General features: G+C 29.4%; 1 pseudogene; it reads right to left on the bottom strand.

Moving 5' to 3' along the window:
* The window catches only part of LOC142331637 (dynein heavy chain, cytoplasmic-like), a 101,227-nt pseudogene that overhangs the window by 18,780 nt on the left and 64,762 nt on the right, over positions 1-17,685 (bottom strand).

The following is a 17,685-nucleotide window of genomic DNA, read 5'->3' as shown; positions in this document are numbered from 1 at the left end:
AAACTGTAAAATAATACTATCTTTGATAATGTCTTAAATTAATTTAAATTTAGTCTATTCCGCTACTATAAGACAAAATTTACAGCCAAAAACTTTTTATTTGTTCGATAATTTTCACATATTTCATCCTACACTAAGCATTGGGAAAATAAATTTGACTACACCTATTAGCACACATTTCCCAGAATATTACGATTTGCTTACCATAGGTATGTTTCATATTTTAATAAAAAAAAATAAAAAACCAATTTATAGAAAAAAATTTATATTAATAAAGTATCTTTTATTTATATAAATATAGTAAAACCCTGTTCATCCAGACTAAATGGAACGAGACACGGTCTGGGTCTGGATGAAAGTAATTCTGGATATTTATGAAATATAACTTAACGTGTAATGATTACAAGTAAAACAGAATAATTTATTTGAAATGTTTTTTAATATATGTATTAATAATAATTTATAACTTATGTTAAAATTTAAACTTGTTTTTTCCCTCTAAAATTAGTACAGTAAATTCAATCTGATACTTGAAATAAGACAGACCAAAATAAAAAAAAAGAAGAGATTCGGAAGTTTCATAAAAAAAATAAATAATGAATTTATTTAAAATAATGCGATTGATTCATATAAAATGGATTTTACAGTAATTATTTTAATGCCAATAAAAAATTTGTATAATTTTCTATGCACGATTATGGAAAATTTTTATATTTATTTGACTTTATTTGTTACTTCTATGAGATAGTAATGTTTAAATTCTTACTAAGTAAAGAAAACAAGGACCAGTAATTTGTAAAATTAGTAAAAAATATTAAAAAAATAGTGTTCGGTTATTTTCTGAACAGACCTGTTATGTTTTTTTTATCCCCCCTGAAGCCAGACCCAAAACCAAGCATGAACACAACTCCAGGGGTGCCATCGCCTCAAACTCCCTAGCCGAGAACTGACGTTCCCCCCAGGCAGCCGGGACTCTGTCTTTAATTAATCGCTATGCCTCTAATGAGGGGACCTCATAGAGATCCCCCCACCGGGAATCCGGTCTTGACACCACACCTAAAATGAGAAACCCCAAAGGGATCCCTCACCGGGATAACAATCTTAATTTGACCCCTCATCAAATTTCCATCGGAACTAAGGTAGTTCCTACCCAATCACCGGCAGCGGGATATCTAAGCGGCCCACCCCTCCTGGAAGACCTCGTAATGTTAAAAGTTCTATACTTAACCATAACGATTGTATGCAATCTGAAATGAGTCACAACCAAAAGCATAACTATTCTCATAAAACAACAAGAATATCATGCCAGGTTCACAAGGAAAATGAGGGATTAAGAGATATCATATTATCTTCTTTACTAAGTCAAATGTATCTGGTTATATAATAAAACAACATTATTGTTAGAAAAAGCAACTCTATACCTTAGGTTTTTTATTTGTTACCGCCATATGAGTGAAGTCATACAGAAGTATTAAAACATACTTGGTTGTAAAAAACTTATATGGTAAGGGGTTTTACTGTATATGAAAATAAATACTTTTTTTAATTACAGAAAAAATATATATAATATATACATCTAACATTTGTATATTATGTACATACAAATAAACAAATAAATAAGAAAAAAAAATTAGCCGTATTTTTATAAATACAAAAGTTGACGTAAAACAATATACATTTATTGCATGCATCACACAATACATAAATCTGAATTTATTCAGGTTTTAAACTACATAATTAAGTTGTCACTTTTCCAAAACTTAAAAACTCTTTTTTTCAAATTATTGTAACTAAACACAAAATAAAAGTAAAGATAAATTACACTTTATTGTTATTACTTTTTTAATTTTTTCATGAGTAATTAGATACAAAATGTGAAAATACATATCAAATGAAATTTTGCCATAAAACATTCAATATATTTTTTTCTAGTACGATCGATATAAAACTTTATATTTAAAAACAAACCAAAGTAAATTTAATTAACTATTTTTTTTTATTTTCACATTAATTTTGTCATTAAAAATTAATAATTTTGTTAAAATTTTCAATGAACTTTTAAAATGTTTTCTCTCTCAATAAAAATAACTTATAACTGCTTCACTATAACAGTATTGTTATTCTTATTTTTATAAGCACATTTATAATATAAGAAAGCAATGTTTTTTTTATTTTTCTTTAATTTAAGATAATTAAAAAATTAAATATAAATTTAATATAATCCGTTGTAATTTTAATGGTAATTGAACTATCAAAGTGTTTTATAATGGTTACATGAAAAAATCTGCAAAAAGATACCAGAGTTGTGGTGAGACAACCATGGTTCTTTCACCACGACAATGCACCCGCACATTCAGCTTTGCCAATTCATCAGTTTTGTGCCAAAAATCAGATAACTGTTCTCCCACAGTCGCTCTACTCACCAGATCTAGATCCTTGTGTTTTTTTCTTATTTCCAAAATTAGAATCAGTGATGAAAGCTGATTTGAGACTGTTGATGACACTAAAGCAAATTCGTCACAGACCTTAAAGGCCATTTCAAATGAAACTATCCTGGACTGCTTCACAAAGTGGAAATACTGCTGGGAAAAATGTGTGAATAGTGGAGGGGAATACTTTGAAGGAGGACCAATAATCTGTAAAATTAATAAAGGGTAAAAAAAAATCAATTATTCTCTGAACAGACCTCATACAAACAGTTTAATTGGCAGGGTTATTGGGATTTGAAGACTATATTAGTGAGCCTTAAAGTTGGGTAAACAGATATTGCTGTTCTTTTTATGTTTATGGTACAGCAGAGCAACACACAGCATTCTGTTTAAATAAAAAACAAAATAAATAAAAGCTAAGAGGGGATATAAACGCTTCAAACATTTAAAAGACCTTTTTCACAATTAAGTAAAGCCAAACTTAAAGAGGGTGTATTTACTGGATCTGACATAAATAACCGATTCAAGACCTAGCTTTTGAAGGAACACTAAACTACAAGGAGTTAACAACATGGAAATTGTTTGTGAAAATGGTAAAAGAATTTTTAGGTAATAAAAAAGAAAAAAAAACACAGAAACAATTGTTATGTTGTAATAAGTCACAGGATATCAGTTTTACTAAAAAATGCATTTTCTACATTTGTATACAGATTTCTTTTGAAGAAATTTTGGTACAGTTAGCAGTGAACATGGAGAGACATTTCATAAGAACATTATGGACTAAATACTGGGCAGAAGGGATTCAGTATTATAGCTGACTACTGCTGGTTTGTAAAACAAAGATTTGATTCCACATTAAAGGAAAACATAAGAAAATGTTAACACATTTAATTATGCTTGTTTAAAACTGTTATTTTCTTTTTATAAAGCCCAATACAGGCTTACGTTGTTGTTTAAAATGATATTTCATGAAAAAAAAATTCTTAATAACACCAAAGTTCATTTATTGGTTTTATTCATTCTTCATGACATATAATATTGTTCAAAATGAAAATGAACTACACAGTTTTTTACAATTATTTTTTTAAATTTTCAGCTGTAAAATCAATTACAACTTCATTGTTGCAAAAAAAATATTTTTTTTAATACATCAGTAGTTATTTGCGCAAATTCCTATTATACAAACTAGTGTTATTTGTTGTAATTCCTAAATTATTTCTTTAAATAAATTTCAACTCTCAAGGTTAATACATAAAAGACAAAGTTTAATATAATATATGAGGAAAAAGGTGGGCCTAAGACCTGCCATGGAAATGATTTATTACAATTTTTTGTTAAATATTTTTTCCAATTGCAACTAAATAACGTTCATTAATTTAGCGTACTAACAACAACAAAAACTTTTGTAACAAAAAGCTTTAAAATCCTGAACATTTTTAGCCGTTTCTTGACTTGTGATTTTTTAACACAGCTCTAACACAAGTGTTTTTGTTTTTTATCCCCAAAACACAAATATAATTTTAGATAAATCGTTTGAATGAATGAATCGTTCGAGCCACCTGGTGCACTACCATCGGTCCACTCTGCACAAATAGAAGCTAAAATAAAAATGTAAGCAAATACAACAAACAAACCCACGCAAAATCCTTTTTTACAGGGACTGAAAATTGAATTTTTAAACTCTTCAAAGAAAAGATTTTTCTTTTGTGATGAGTTAATGAATTATTTACAAAACCATTATCGTATTACTTAAATTATGATAGCAAATCGTGTATTTTGTTGTTTAGAGATGGGGACAGAATTTGAAATCTAAGAATTACATCCATATAACTTAAATTCAAAAATTACAGATTAAAAATGAATTATAAACAACATATGGCTAAAAAAAATAATAATTTGTTTAGTTGGGAAACAGAATAATATCAACCAAAATGACAGAGGAGTGCGAGAAAACTTAAGATGCTGAAACGAGCTAAAATCACAAATTTTATAGTATTCTGATATTTTTCATCCATAAAGCAAATTAAACAATATCTAATTACTCTTTTTAATTACATACATTAATTAGTAATGATTACTATACAATACATGTACAAAAATAACACACATACCTATCATTGTAAACAAACACAAAAAATGCGTATTATATAAAAAATTAAAAAAAAAAAAATGTAACATAGATTTTACAAACTAGTTTACAGAAAGCAACACATACATACATAATACACACAACACATAATACATAACACATAATACATAATAACACATACATAATATTACATATAAGAACACAAATATGAATACAACAACACAAGGACAAACAAACACATCAACAGAGAAATTCAGTCAATTTCCCTTGGCAGCATTCAAAACATTATCTATCGATCTACAGATCATTACAAACATATTAATTACAATAAACTTTGATAAAAAAAAAGTCTGTACTTTTATAAAGAAGTTAATGAACTGAGATATTCTTTTACAATTAAAAAATAAAAACTTTAAAATTAAAACATCAAATTATATCTGTCGATCTACGTGGCAGATTGGTAGCACCTCGATCTTCCATCAAGAGGTCCTGAGTTAAAATCCTGCCATCAGGAATGGCATTTTTTATACACTACAAAAAACTCCAGTTCCCACGCACAATCTTCAAACTTATATGGTGAAATCATACAAAAAAAAACTATATATATAAAAAATAGTATAAACATAATTAAATACATCCTCCTCCCTGAATAAAATGTAATGTAAAATCAAAAGTTTGTTTAAACAAACATAATGCATTTATGGTTACATGGTTATTTTTAGAGGTGTTTTTATAAAAAATATTAAAATTATGAAAAAAAAACACTTGACAACAGTAAAAGATCACATATTTCGGGTGATTTTTATTAAATTATATCAACAAATCCATGAAAATAATAAATTCACTATGAAATAAGAGAAGAAAATAATATAATTTCGAACAATATCTATACAGATTATGAAAAAAATATTTAATTTCTTAAAACTGGTTCATATAAGGTCCCCCTTTTATTTCTTATTTATATTAACGACGTAAAAAAAAGAAACACAGGAGTGTTGTTACCATATATATATATATATATATATATATATATATATACGACATTAAGATGAAAGTAAACATTCCCTTACTAAATACTGTAAAAGATTTATAATCGCTTCATGAATATCTAAATCAAAGAAAATTAATACTTTAATGAATTTCAGGTAATTATATTCAAGAATTAGATAAACATAACCTTCAAATAGTGAGATTAAATAATTGTATAAAGTTAAACAAATTATCAGTTACACTGTGTGTTTCAAAATGAATTTTGAAAGGTTTTAAAGTTATGTATTATTAATTAAGTTTTACTTACTTTGATAAATTATACATGAAATGAAAGAGCACTCAAAGGTTTTTCCTATAAATTTTCAATGTAAGCACAATTCATCACATAGCACACATCCAGACAACAGAATTCATCCCATACTTTAATCAGCAAGTCTGAAGTAATTGATGTGAGACAGCTGCTTCAATTCTGTGTCTCAAGTCAGGTAGGTCAGCTAGTAACACGGTGACATGGCACATAAAGTTGATCCTTTATAAAAACCCAAGAATAAAATTGCACAGAGTCGGATTGGGCAAACGTGAAGGCCACGGCAAACAATGCCATCTGGTCCCTTGTGACCACTCCAGCAGTCAGGGAAAATTTCATTCAACCAATCACGTAAGTTATGCTAGCGAGATTTGTACCATCTTGACAAATAAAATTCTGCAGTTCTGCAGTTCATACTGCAGTTGTGGAAAGAGAAAAGTTTGTGAAAAATTAAGATAGATTCCAGACAACTTGCTTCCTCAAAAAACAATGGCCCATAAACTTCCTGTCGGGATACAGCATTAAAAACATTCAATTTTGTTTACAAATACAGGATTGTTGCCACACTCAGGAGAATCACAACGGAACTTCACATGGAAACACGTTGAACAGTAATTATAGATTCACACTTTACAAACTGTAAAACACAGAACACTATCTGTTGGGGTTGCAATCTTTGCTACTAGCACTTTCAAGCAGAAGGTACAAGAAAACGTTTATGGGTTGCTTTTTCATTTCAAGTATAATTAATCAACATATGTGAAACTTAACAGATTATTACATTGCTTTAAAATACCGATATTCATTTGAAACACACAGTACTTTAAATTTAATTTAAATAGTTACTTAAGAAACTAATTAACATAAAATGTTTAGTATTGAAATTGATAACTTAAACATTATGATATTAAAACCAACAAATGTCCGTCTAGTTTGTTAACAGACATTTGTTGAAAATTCTTTTCAAATCACTTTTGCACTTGCAAACAATCTCCTGTTTTAAAGTTACTTTTTTCTGCTTGACTATAATGCAAACAGTTTAATTTATGCCGATCAGATAGTTTAGATAAAAAATGGAAATAAACATTTTTCTAGCAATATTGTTACGTTTTCACCCCCTCTTACCGTTGGGTGCTGAAAACTAGTGGTGGCTAGGGTGCCCATGGCAAACTACTGACCGTAGTTTGCCAGACTATCACGCCACAAGCTGCTCTCTCGAGCACTGTACATAGCGTCTTCTATCAGTCTGCACTCATACCTGACCCAAGGCGGTTACATCTGGATGGACTCTCAATTCTTGTTCATTACTTTAAGTTTTATTTAATTTATGTTTGCTATCTTTAACGTTAAGTTATAAGTTACAAGTGTTATGTTACAAAATTATTTTAAACCGCCAAGACGGTGTACAGTTAAACAATCCTTCAGTAATCAACAAGGTGTTGTCTTCATTCATCACCTACAAACACATACAGTCCACTCTCACTCAAATCTATCATAACAAGGTTGTCCCAAAGGTGTCCCGTCAACGTCACAACACATTTTTTGGTCCTTCTATTATGTTAAATAATCATAATATATATATATATATATGTTACATTATTGGAACATTCTTTAACTGTAGCCGTGGGCACCCATAATATATATGTTACATTATTGGAAAATTCTTTAACTGTTGCCGTGGACACCCTAGCCACCCCTAAATTTCAGCAAACCTTGACTGACGTCAAGAGGGGGTGAAAACGTAACAACTATATTACATAAATAACATGAATCAAAACGCAATATACTTACATTCCACATATATATTCTATGATTTAATAAAAGATCTTATGTTCAAATAAATAATAAAATTGTAATTTTTTTAATATACTGCAAAAAGTACAAACAATTTTTTTTTCTTAGTAAAAGAAGTCGATTTAATGTAACAATAACATAATGCGATACCAAATAATTACAGTTTTATTTTTAATACACATGTAGGTAACTATGTACACATAAATTATATACAAATGGCAACTCTATATCGTGTCATATTTATGCATATACATATATATATATATAACTTAACTATATTATAAATGGTGTTTAAATTCCCATCAATGGTAAATGGTAATAACATGTATAGTAGTTAGTATATACTATACATCTAGGATGACAAAAATATTGTATTCAAAATATAACTTAAAATACTATTACCAACATTACTAAATCAAAGTTCCTTAATTAAAATAACAATAAAAAATACATTTTGAATACTAATCACGATTAAACAAAAAATAAAACAATACAAAATAACATTAACTACTAAATATTTTGTTTGGAAAAAAAATATACTTAGCTAATGTTAAATAATCATAACAAAATTGGTGGCTAATAAAATAAAATGAAATATATATATATATATATATATATATATGGAACATTCTTTAACTGTAGAAATTAACTGTCACTTCCAAGTAGTCAGATGAACTATCATGGGTCATTGCAGAAAGATTTTGAGATAAATAAGCTAATCAAGCACTGTACACAAAATTTTTATTATATAATTTTGTAACAAATGTTAGATTATTTATCTATAATCTGGACGTAACATTGGAGCAAAGTTCCTGTTGTATCCAAGAAACCTACTGTATGTAATCTATAATAAAAATCATATTCCTATCTAGGAATTTGTCCTAGTTAAGTTACATTAAGTACAGGTACTTGGCTCATTACCAGATACACACCTTGTAGTCATAGGAAAGAAAGAATAGATATAGTTCGAGATCAGCAAAACCATTAATAAGAATTCCAATTAGGACGAAACTAGCCCTAAATATCGGTTAAAAAAATAATCCATTCTTTTACACAGTACTACAGAGTGATTGTAAAGTCATGAAACCCAAAATTTTCTGCTTTGTAAATTAAATTTGTAAAAGATATTTTAATTAAGGTAATCTTTTGTGTGACAGAATAGTATATGTTAGCACTGCTACATCACGCCTCCACGCAAGAGAGGGCATGGCACCAAGCAGTTAGTTTGAGCGGCAATGTCTTTACGCAAGAACATTTCTTTATTTTTGCGAGTTACTGCAAATCAAAATCGTACACGGAAGATTTTTTAAATGCTTTTCCAGATGCTAATGTGCCACTCAAATCCACTATATATTGTTTATTTAATTGTTTTCAGGATACAGGTTGTAGTATGCATGACCATAAGCGTAACAGCCGTCCAAGTGTTGATAGTTTGCAGACCATAAATTAAACACTTCTTTGTTCTCAAAAAAACTCTTCAAAAACTTTCTAACCAGATTGGGCTAGTTTACAGAAGTGTTCATAAGGCTACTAAAGTTCTAAAATTACATCCATACCTGATTAACCTGTTATCAGGTCCAAGAACCAGAAAAGGAGAAACGAATGCAGTATTGTTTGTTGTTTAGAAGTTACATTTGAATGACATATCTGTTCTAGACAAGGATCATTCCAGATCAGATCAACGAAAATAAATGCACTTCTCAGATTCATGTCCAGTAATTTAAATAGAATTTACAAGTTTGGCGCTACCCATGAAGTCATGCAAAAAAAATTTTTTTTCAGATTTTTTACACTCATTTTTTTTGTATAAGACCCCATAAAAAAATTTGCAAAAAGCAAGGTTTGGGTAATTACAAAAGAATAAATTTCTTAGCTCCTATAAGAGGTAGAGAGCTCATTTTGGTATCACTTTAAAGCTCTTGGAATGGGTTTTTATACGATATCATTTGGCAAGGTTTTGTGATATTAATAGTTCAAGGTCACCAAAAACATTATTTGAACTTGAATATATCCAGTAGTGTACTTTTTAAAAATTTGAAAAAATATATTTTTTGCTTCCTTACATGTTGTGCATGTGGTAAACATTTCATAATGGGACTGCAATGGGATCATGTAAAAAAATAATTTTGTAATAATTAGTACAGCAGAATATTCCAATTGTTCCCCCTATATGACAACTGCTAATTGAGATTCAATCAATGAAAACCCTCCCTTCCAGTCTTCCAAACTGGGTCACTTGATGAGGCAGAAAAGTAGCATGTCATGACATGCACTCCTACTACCAGAAAAAGAATGTACATGTTTCATCCTGTTGAGACAAGTAAAATAATCTTCAGCGTGGATCACCTTTTGGAACAGTAAGTTCAGTGGTGTACTCCCCAACAGGATTGATCATATCTATAAAGTGATGCAAAAAATATATTTTTTTTAAAGATTTTTCAGTCACTCTTTGTTAACTGAGCTTGCCTTTCTCCACAGGTTTGGAGTTTTATGACTAATTGATCACAGCCTTGAATCAGAATACAGTGATCAGCATGGAACTATCAACTTCTACAGCTTCAAGTAAAATGAACTGTTGCAATCAATTTGAAAAGTCAAGACATAATTCCTGTAAATAAAACCTGAGAAGCATAAGAAAGAACTTGGTGCAAACATTTACACTTCTTAAACAAGGTTACAAAATTTGTGACTGTTAAATTTGACTGTTTTAAATAAATCACCTATTCAGAAAAAAACATTATGTGAGAGAAAATACCACCAGGAAAAGCTTAAGAAAGCGGAAATAGTATTGAAAAGCCAAATATTGAACATGGATTCAGATTTTGAACATCAAGAAAAAATTAAATACTACAGATGATAAGAGCATCAGGATGCAAATATTAACAACGATCCCTAAAAGCTGGACTTTAAAGGACATTCAAGATGAATCTGGAGTATCAGAGTACACTTCAAGGAAAGCTAAAGGGTTAAAGAAAAAGGTGTCACGTTATGTCCTGATCCTAAACCTGGTAGAACTTTAGATTTTGAAACTGCAGAAAGTAAGTGATCTGTAAGAAAGTGAGGAAATAAGTCGAATGATGCCTGGAAAAAGAGATTTTATTTCTTTTAAGATAAATGGAAGACGAGAACATGTTCAGAAAAAATTAATTCTGTGTAATCTCTGTGAAGATTTTGCATTGTTTAAACAAAGGCATATATTGCTGAAAATAGAATTTTCAAAGTTCTGTGAACTCAGGCCTAAGAACTGTGTTCTTACAAGTGTAAGTAGAAACCACAGTGTTTGTGTATGTACAACACACTAAAATGTAAAACTTATGGACTCCATTGCAGAATGAAAGAACTGATAGAAGGTAATAAACTAATATGTAAATTTACATATTTTTGTTTCATATTCTCATGCACAAGCTTCCAGCCTATATGGTGAATTAATCTTAAAAAAGAAAAAAAAACCACTACCTCATTATACCAAACTGACTGAAATAAATTTTGAAATTGTAGTTTAAAGGCTGTGATTTTCTGGCTATCAATAAGAACAATTTTACCAGTTTATCTGGCCAGATCATTATAATTTTAATACATTACAATTTACATTACATTTTAATCATTTTAATCATTTCAATAACAAGTATAGATCATCTATACACTTAAATAAACTTCATCTATAAACTTTAATAAACAAACCTTCCAGATCTAACTGCAACACTGATAACATTACTAGCTTGATTAAAGCCTTCAGCAGAACCAATAGCGATACTAGCGATTTGTTTCCCCTTTTCTGCAGCAAGATCGTCGTCACTGAACTAGCATCATAACCAGGTACTGAACACAATAATGTAGGGACGTTAGCTGCCAATTCAGTTTCAACAATTGATCCTAGATCTAATTCACGTTCAGCAGATGCCGTAAAACTTTCTCCTAGAACTGTACTAACCAGTATGTGGCTAGCAGCGATCACTCTGTCAGGTCTGAATGCCTAAAAACATCAAAATAATCTCTTAACTAATATCTTAACTAAAAGCTGAAGAATAAACTTATTAACTAAAATTTATTAATCGGTAAAAACCCAAATAATATTTATTCATATAATAGGTAAGTCTCTACAGTAAACTAAAAATGTTCTATTACAAATGGTAACAATAAAAATAGCTACTGTCTCAACTCTCCTGTAAAGTCATACAAATATTATATGAGGTGTGTTCACAAAAAACCAAACATGAAGAGAATTATATGAATATAGTATATCATCTTCCTTGTAATACTATATAGTAGAGTCCTTTAGCAATCTTTTCACAATGTCATATAACACAAATATTCTTAATTTACTTAATCTTTACTTTAATGTAGAACTGAATAATATTATTCAATGTTCAATTCAATTTTCTTGAAAAAATGAAGCACATCAAAGAAAAATGCTTTAATAAGTACTAGGGTTGTCCATAATGAAATCAAACCATGAAAAAATAAAACTAAATATAGAATAGCGAATACATAAATATATAAACATAAATTCTATTAAATAAACCACCTACTACAGAATATTGAGTTAAGACATATCTTAGGAGGATATGAATCCTAAAAAGTTTAATTTTAGTAAAATTATATATATATATATATATATATATATATATATAAACTTCATTTGTATTTGGTAACATACATGTTATTCTGGCTTAACTCTTTAAAAGTACTCCTTATTTTTCGTTAAAATAGTTCTTGCAATTCTGAAAAGGATGAACGAGTCCCTTCTTGTCAAACAATATGATTGTACTGGAGTGAGCGTCATCATTTTTTTCCATCATAGTAATGTTTCCCACTCATTGTAGTGATTGTATTTATTTAAGTTTAAATTTTTACACAATTAAATGGTGTATCCATGTTCCATCAGCTGAAACATGGGCGAGAAGTGAAAGAATGTATAAATAAGAAAATATTTAGATTAAGGAACTTTGGTTATCAGCAAAGAATAAAGAAAGTCAAAGAAACAAAAGCAATGCTTTAAGTTAAGGTTGACAAGGTAAAAGCTCAAAAGACAGATGAAGAGGTATCAGAATAGAGTTGTGGAGTGAAAGACAATAAGAGGTCATTGTTCCATAAACTCTTGATCCAAAATCTATTTTATAAAAAGAAAGAAAATGATTACTGTTGGGAGAATTAAAAGTATCATAACAGCAGAGATATACCTGGATCAACAACAATTGATACATAGCAGAACCAATTGGGCTAAGAGGCTTTTCTTCTTCCCATAATCGTGGTACACAATTTTCAGGAGTACTTTGTTGAAGCCATGCACTGAATTCTGGCATATCTTGAATTTTCTTTGTCAAATTTTTAAATATAGACAATCTGAAATAATAAAAACAAACAGGAATAAATCAAATTGGTTTTAAGTAGAAAAACAGCATTACATATAAATATAAAATACAACTCAGGTCTTGTCATCCTTCATAACTCTTTTACTGACAGCTGATTTGTAATTGAAATTACAAATCTGCACGTACTGTATAGTGTTAAAATACACAGTTTAGAAGAAAAAAAAACTCCTAATTTAACTGACAGCCGAAACAGCAATTACAGAAAAAAATGAACTGTTGGAAAAATTGTTTAAATACTTTTGACTAAAATTTCATTCTTAATTATATTAGATGAGCTAGCTCTAACTGCAGTTATTTGGTATTGTCTTTAATGCTGGTACTGATACTATTGCTGCTATAACTAGCATTACTATTGGTTGTGTATGTTATTATTCTTGTCTACTGTTGCCAGTTGTAAACTGTTCATGCTTCGGTGCAATATAGTTTTGTACTTTGTAGCTGGTTTTTCTAAAATACTTTATTCAATTGAAGAAAAAGGATTGCTGAAGTGGAAGCTTATATGTGTTCTGGATCCTTTCAAGAAACATATCAAATGTTCACAGAAAGATTTACTAATGTCAGTATCTCAGCAAAGAGTAATGCGCATCATTTTTTACCATTTGGGTTCGGTTTCAAAAACAAAACAAAATAAGCAACCGCCTGCTAGGACTCCATAGGCCTTAGCCAATATTTAAGAATTTTTGCCAGTCAAAAAAATTTATATGTAAGTTACTGCAACAAAGTGATGTAAAATAACATTTTGCCAAAAAAAATTCTTTATGATTTAAATTTGAAACCATTATTGTAGAACAAGAGAATTGAACTGAATGTCTTATATTGCGACTGGTTTTTCAAAACCATTTTTGGTGGACAGATTGATCTGCTGCCATATTTCATGTTTACTTGTTAAATATATTTTGTCAAATAAATTGCAATCCAAGAAGAAAGAAAAGGAAAAAGTTTTTTAATGTCATAAAAATAAATTTCTACCAACTGGTTTATAACTCTTCAGACACAATTTTTTTTATGATTTATTTTTATCAGTTACTTATTCACAATAGATATACAATCATTACACAACAACTAGTACATTTAAAGATAACAAAGCAATTATCCTAATTCTTATAGATATAAGTCAAATTAATATTAAACATATAGTAAAGGGTCAATCAATTTGAAATGTCCCAAAAATAACATAAGCTGGTTGCTTGACAAATTAAAATAAAAATGAAACATACCCTCTTGTTTCATTCATGTCTCAGGACCTTAAAACTAATTTTTTTAAATTTTTTATTTAAGCTGTTTACTGGTGACGGCCATTTTTGTTATGGTGTGCACACCTATTTTGCGATTGTAAGGGTTTACAGAAAAAAACATAACTAAACAACTAACTATTGGTTCTGGAAGGATAAAACAAAAATCAATTTATTTAAATTTTCTCAAGGTAAAAGATTGGTCTAGTGGTTTATTTACCCATCTTTCTTCTTTCTATAAGAAAATTACCAATAAAGTTGAACATAAAAATGGTGAAATTTCACTTTTGGTAATTTTTTTCAAGAGGCAGGGTTGGCATACACAGTTTGAATTATTTTTTTATATGTAATATACGATAGTAGTTTTACCGTAAATAATATTAATGGTGCTATACTTACCACTAAATTTTTACAAATTTTTTGAAAACTAATTTTTTTTTTAATTTAATTTTGGCTTCAAATAACTCTGATGGGGCTGGTGATAAAAATCTCAAATTTGCAAAACTTGCAGTGTTTTTGTAGATATTTATGGCCTATAAAAAACTTTCTTGTATGTAATACTAATTAAAAAGTTATAACTTCTCAAAAATCGTGAAAAATCTCTTAAAAGTGATATCACTTTGACTTGCTAAATAAGTGCTCCAAGGGGAGCACTTGTCTTCTTTGCACTTTACACTTTTTATATTTAGTCCCTATGTTGTTGAAGTTGACATTTTCAATATTTATAAAATAGTTTTTTTTAAATTATTAATGATAGATCATAATTTAATGCTAACTTAACCAATAAGAGGACCTAATACAATTTTGATTCAAAAATGCCTACATCTTTTTTCAAGAATTCATTTTTATTTTTATATTGGTCTATTTTTGTAAACACTAACAAAGAAAAAATAAATTATAAAAGAAAAATAACAAAATAAAAATAAATAAAATTTTATTTATTCGTTAATGAAGTAGCCTGGTTTTATACCGAAGAAAGTTTATTATTTAGTGTGGTTAACCAACAGCTATGATATCTCTTCTGATAATTCTCTTGAAATTGTGTGAGAATGACCTGTCACTGTAGTTAGTTCAAGTGATGTTAACTTTCTTAGGACTTCGGAGATCGGTACCCATGCTTATCCTGTTGAGACTTTTGAAATGTGGTACATGGCCCAGGTAGGTGGAAAAAATGAACCTTCACATCATCATTTTTGAGGCCAATATCTACTTCTCCTATCCACCGCTGATCATCATACATACAAGCAATAGAATCTTTTTCCTTAAGTGAAAGTGGTACAATACTTGGACTTCAGAGTCCTTGGAGTCTGAAGTAAAGTAACATCTTACAATGCCTTCTGACACAGGAACATACTTGTGATAGCTTCTAGTATCAACAACTCTTTCACAGTAGTCAAAATGGTTTTTTAGAGTTTCTGAAATCTTAGCTATCTCATCTGATTTAACAAAAAAATACTCGATGTTTTTCAGCTTGCAATTACTAAATGAATACATTTCATCAATGTTTAGTATCAGACAGTTTAATAGGGTATGCAGGCTTGCTTTTGCCAACTGTTATGAAATAGCCACCTGAAATGGAAAGTTTTCTGCGAAGTCTGCCAACACCAAACATTTTTCTTCACCTAATTCTTCTTGTAAAACTGAGCTTGAGATTTTGACACGAAATGGTGGGTTTTCAGCTTTTCCAATTTTGCCACTAATGATTAAAAAAACTCATCTTTGGTCTGAAGAACAGTAATAATCTCTGCTCTATCAGTTGTTATCCACTGTTTATTGTATCACATTATTTTATGTTTATTGTATCCACATTATTGTATCTGGCAACATATATTCTTCGGAAAAGTTGAGCATGTCAAACACTGCCTGTTTACCTGGACATTTGGTACAGACATTAATCATACAGCTGTAGTTATCCTTGTCACAAACAAAGCTGTCTACTGAAATTTGTGTCAAACAGAATTGAAGATTCTTTTTTAATTTTTTAGATACCTTATTTATTTTAAAATTTAATCTTATAATCAACATTAAGTTTGGGACCATCAATCTTGCGTTTGATATTCTGGTGGTGGGGACAGACACAAACTGTATCAGTCTCAGATGCAACTGCCAAGATACACCATTTTGGATGGAGTTCGCAAAACTTTGATTTTCCAATTTTTTTCTCAGGATTTTCACTTTAAAGGAGACATACAATTCATTCAACTTTATCAGAACAAGGCGCTTTTGCTTATGCACTTTGACACCATCAACACGTGTGCTAACACAATCCTTTTTACCAGGACATAGCCTGCTATTATTGTCATCTTCATAAAATAATGCAACTTTTTTAATTGTGTCATTACTAATTCCTGTTTTATGACTTTTACCTACCTCTGGTAGAATGCTTTGCTCATTAACTAATTCTCTAGTAAATCTAACCAAACACTCACACATATTGAACTCTGATATTATTCTAGATCTAGTCCAAGATTGGCGAAGTAAACTGATAATTTTAACCTTATCTTCTTTAAAGCAAGAACACATTTTTCTTTTAGTTATAAAATAAGATCATCATATTCATGTGAAGAAGATTGAGCTGGATTTTCAATTTCAGAAATTTGTGTCAAACAGAATTGAAGATTCTTTTTTAATTTTTTTGATACCTTATTTATTTTAAAATTTAATGCTGATGGCCTTTGATCTGTACTTCAATTTTTTCAATTTTGATGGAGGCAATAACCCAAAATGCTACAAGCAGCATCCAATTGTTCAATATTGTGATGTGGGGCAATGTATTGTTCTTGGTCTTCGCATTCATATAGTTAGTTCTTTGTTCTGCTGAGAAAAAATACTTTGAAACAGCTAACACAAAGAGACTTTTAGGAACTAAATTTAAATAAATGTGTTCTTTAAGAGCTTGCATTAATGTTATTTTTCTAAGTTTTTTTTAACTGTTTTTTTATGAGTTCTCAAAGGGTCACAACAAAACTGTCCATACAAGTGACTGAATTTTGACAATAACTTTTTTCATGATATTTACAAACACTAGTGATATCTGAATTAACATGTAAAAAAATAAGTTGTTGATTTTCATCACTAAATTCACAAATTTTAATGAGTTCTTTTGGCATTGTACCACTGTTTTACTTCATAAAATAACACAACTTTTTTAATTGTCTCATTACTAATTCCTGTTTTTTGTCTTTTACTAACTCCGGTAGAATGCCTTGCTCATTAACTAATTCTCTAGTATGTCTAACCAAATGCTCAGACACACTGAACTCTGATATTATTTTAGATCTGGTCAAGTTATTTTTGACTTGGCTGGGCAAAGATGAAAGTGAAACAAGTGAGCTGTAGTCTATTGCCACAGTCACTTTTAACAGTTATCAGCTTAGCTCAATAATATTATGTATCAGAAGAATATAAATTTCTATGGAACATTGTTCTTCCATTGTTTTACGTGAAATTACTTGAAAATAATGTAAAAATT

The sequence above is a fragment of the Lycorma delicatula genome, chromosome 10 (genome assembly GCF_047948215.1).
Source record: "Lycorma delicatula isolate Av1 chromosome 10, ASM4794821v1, whole genome shotgun sequence".
NCBI lineage: Eukaryota > Metazoa > Arthropoda > Insecta > Hemiptera > Fulgoridae > Lycorma > Lycorma delicatula.
Note: the sequence above shows the minus strand (reverse complement) of the source record. Positions and strands in the feature narration are given on the sequence as shown.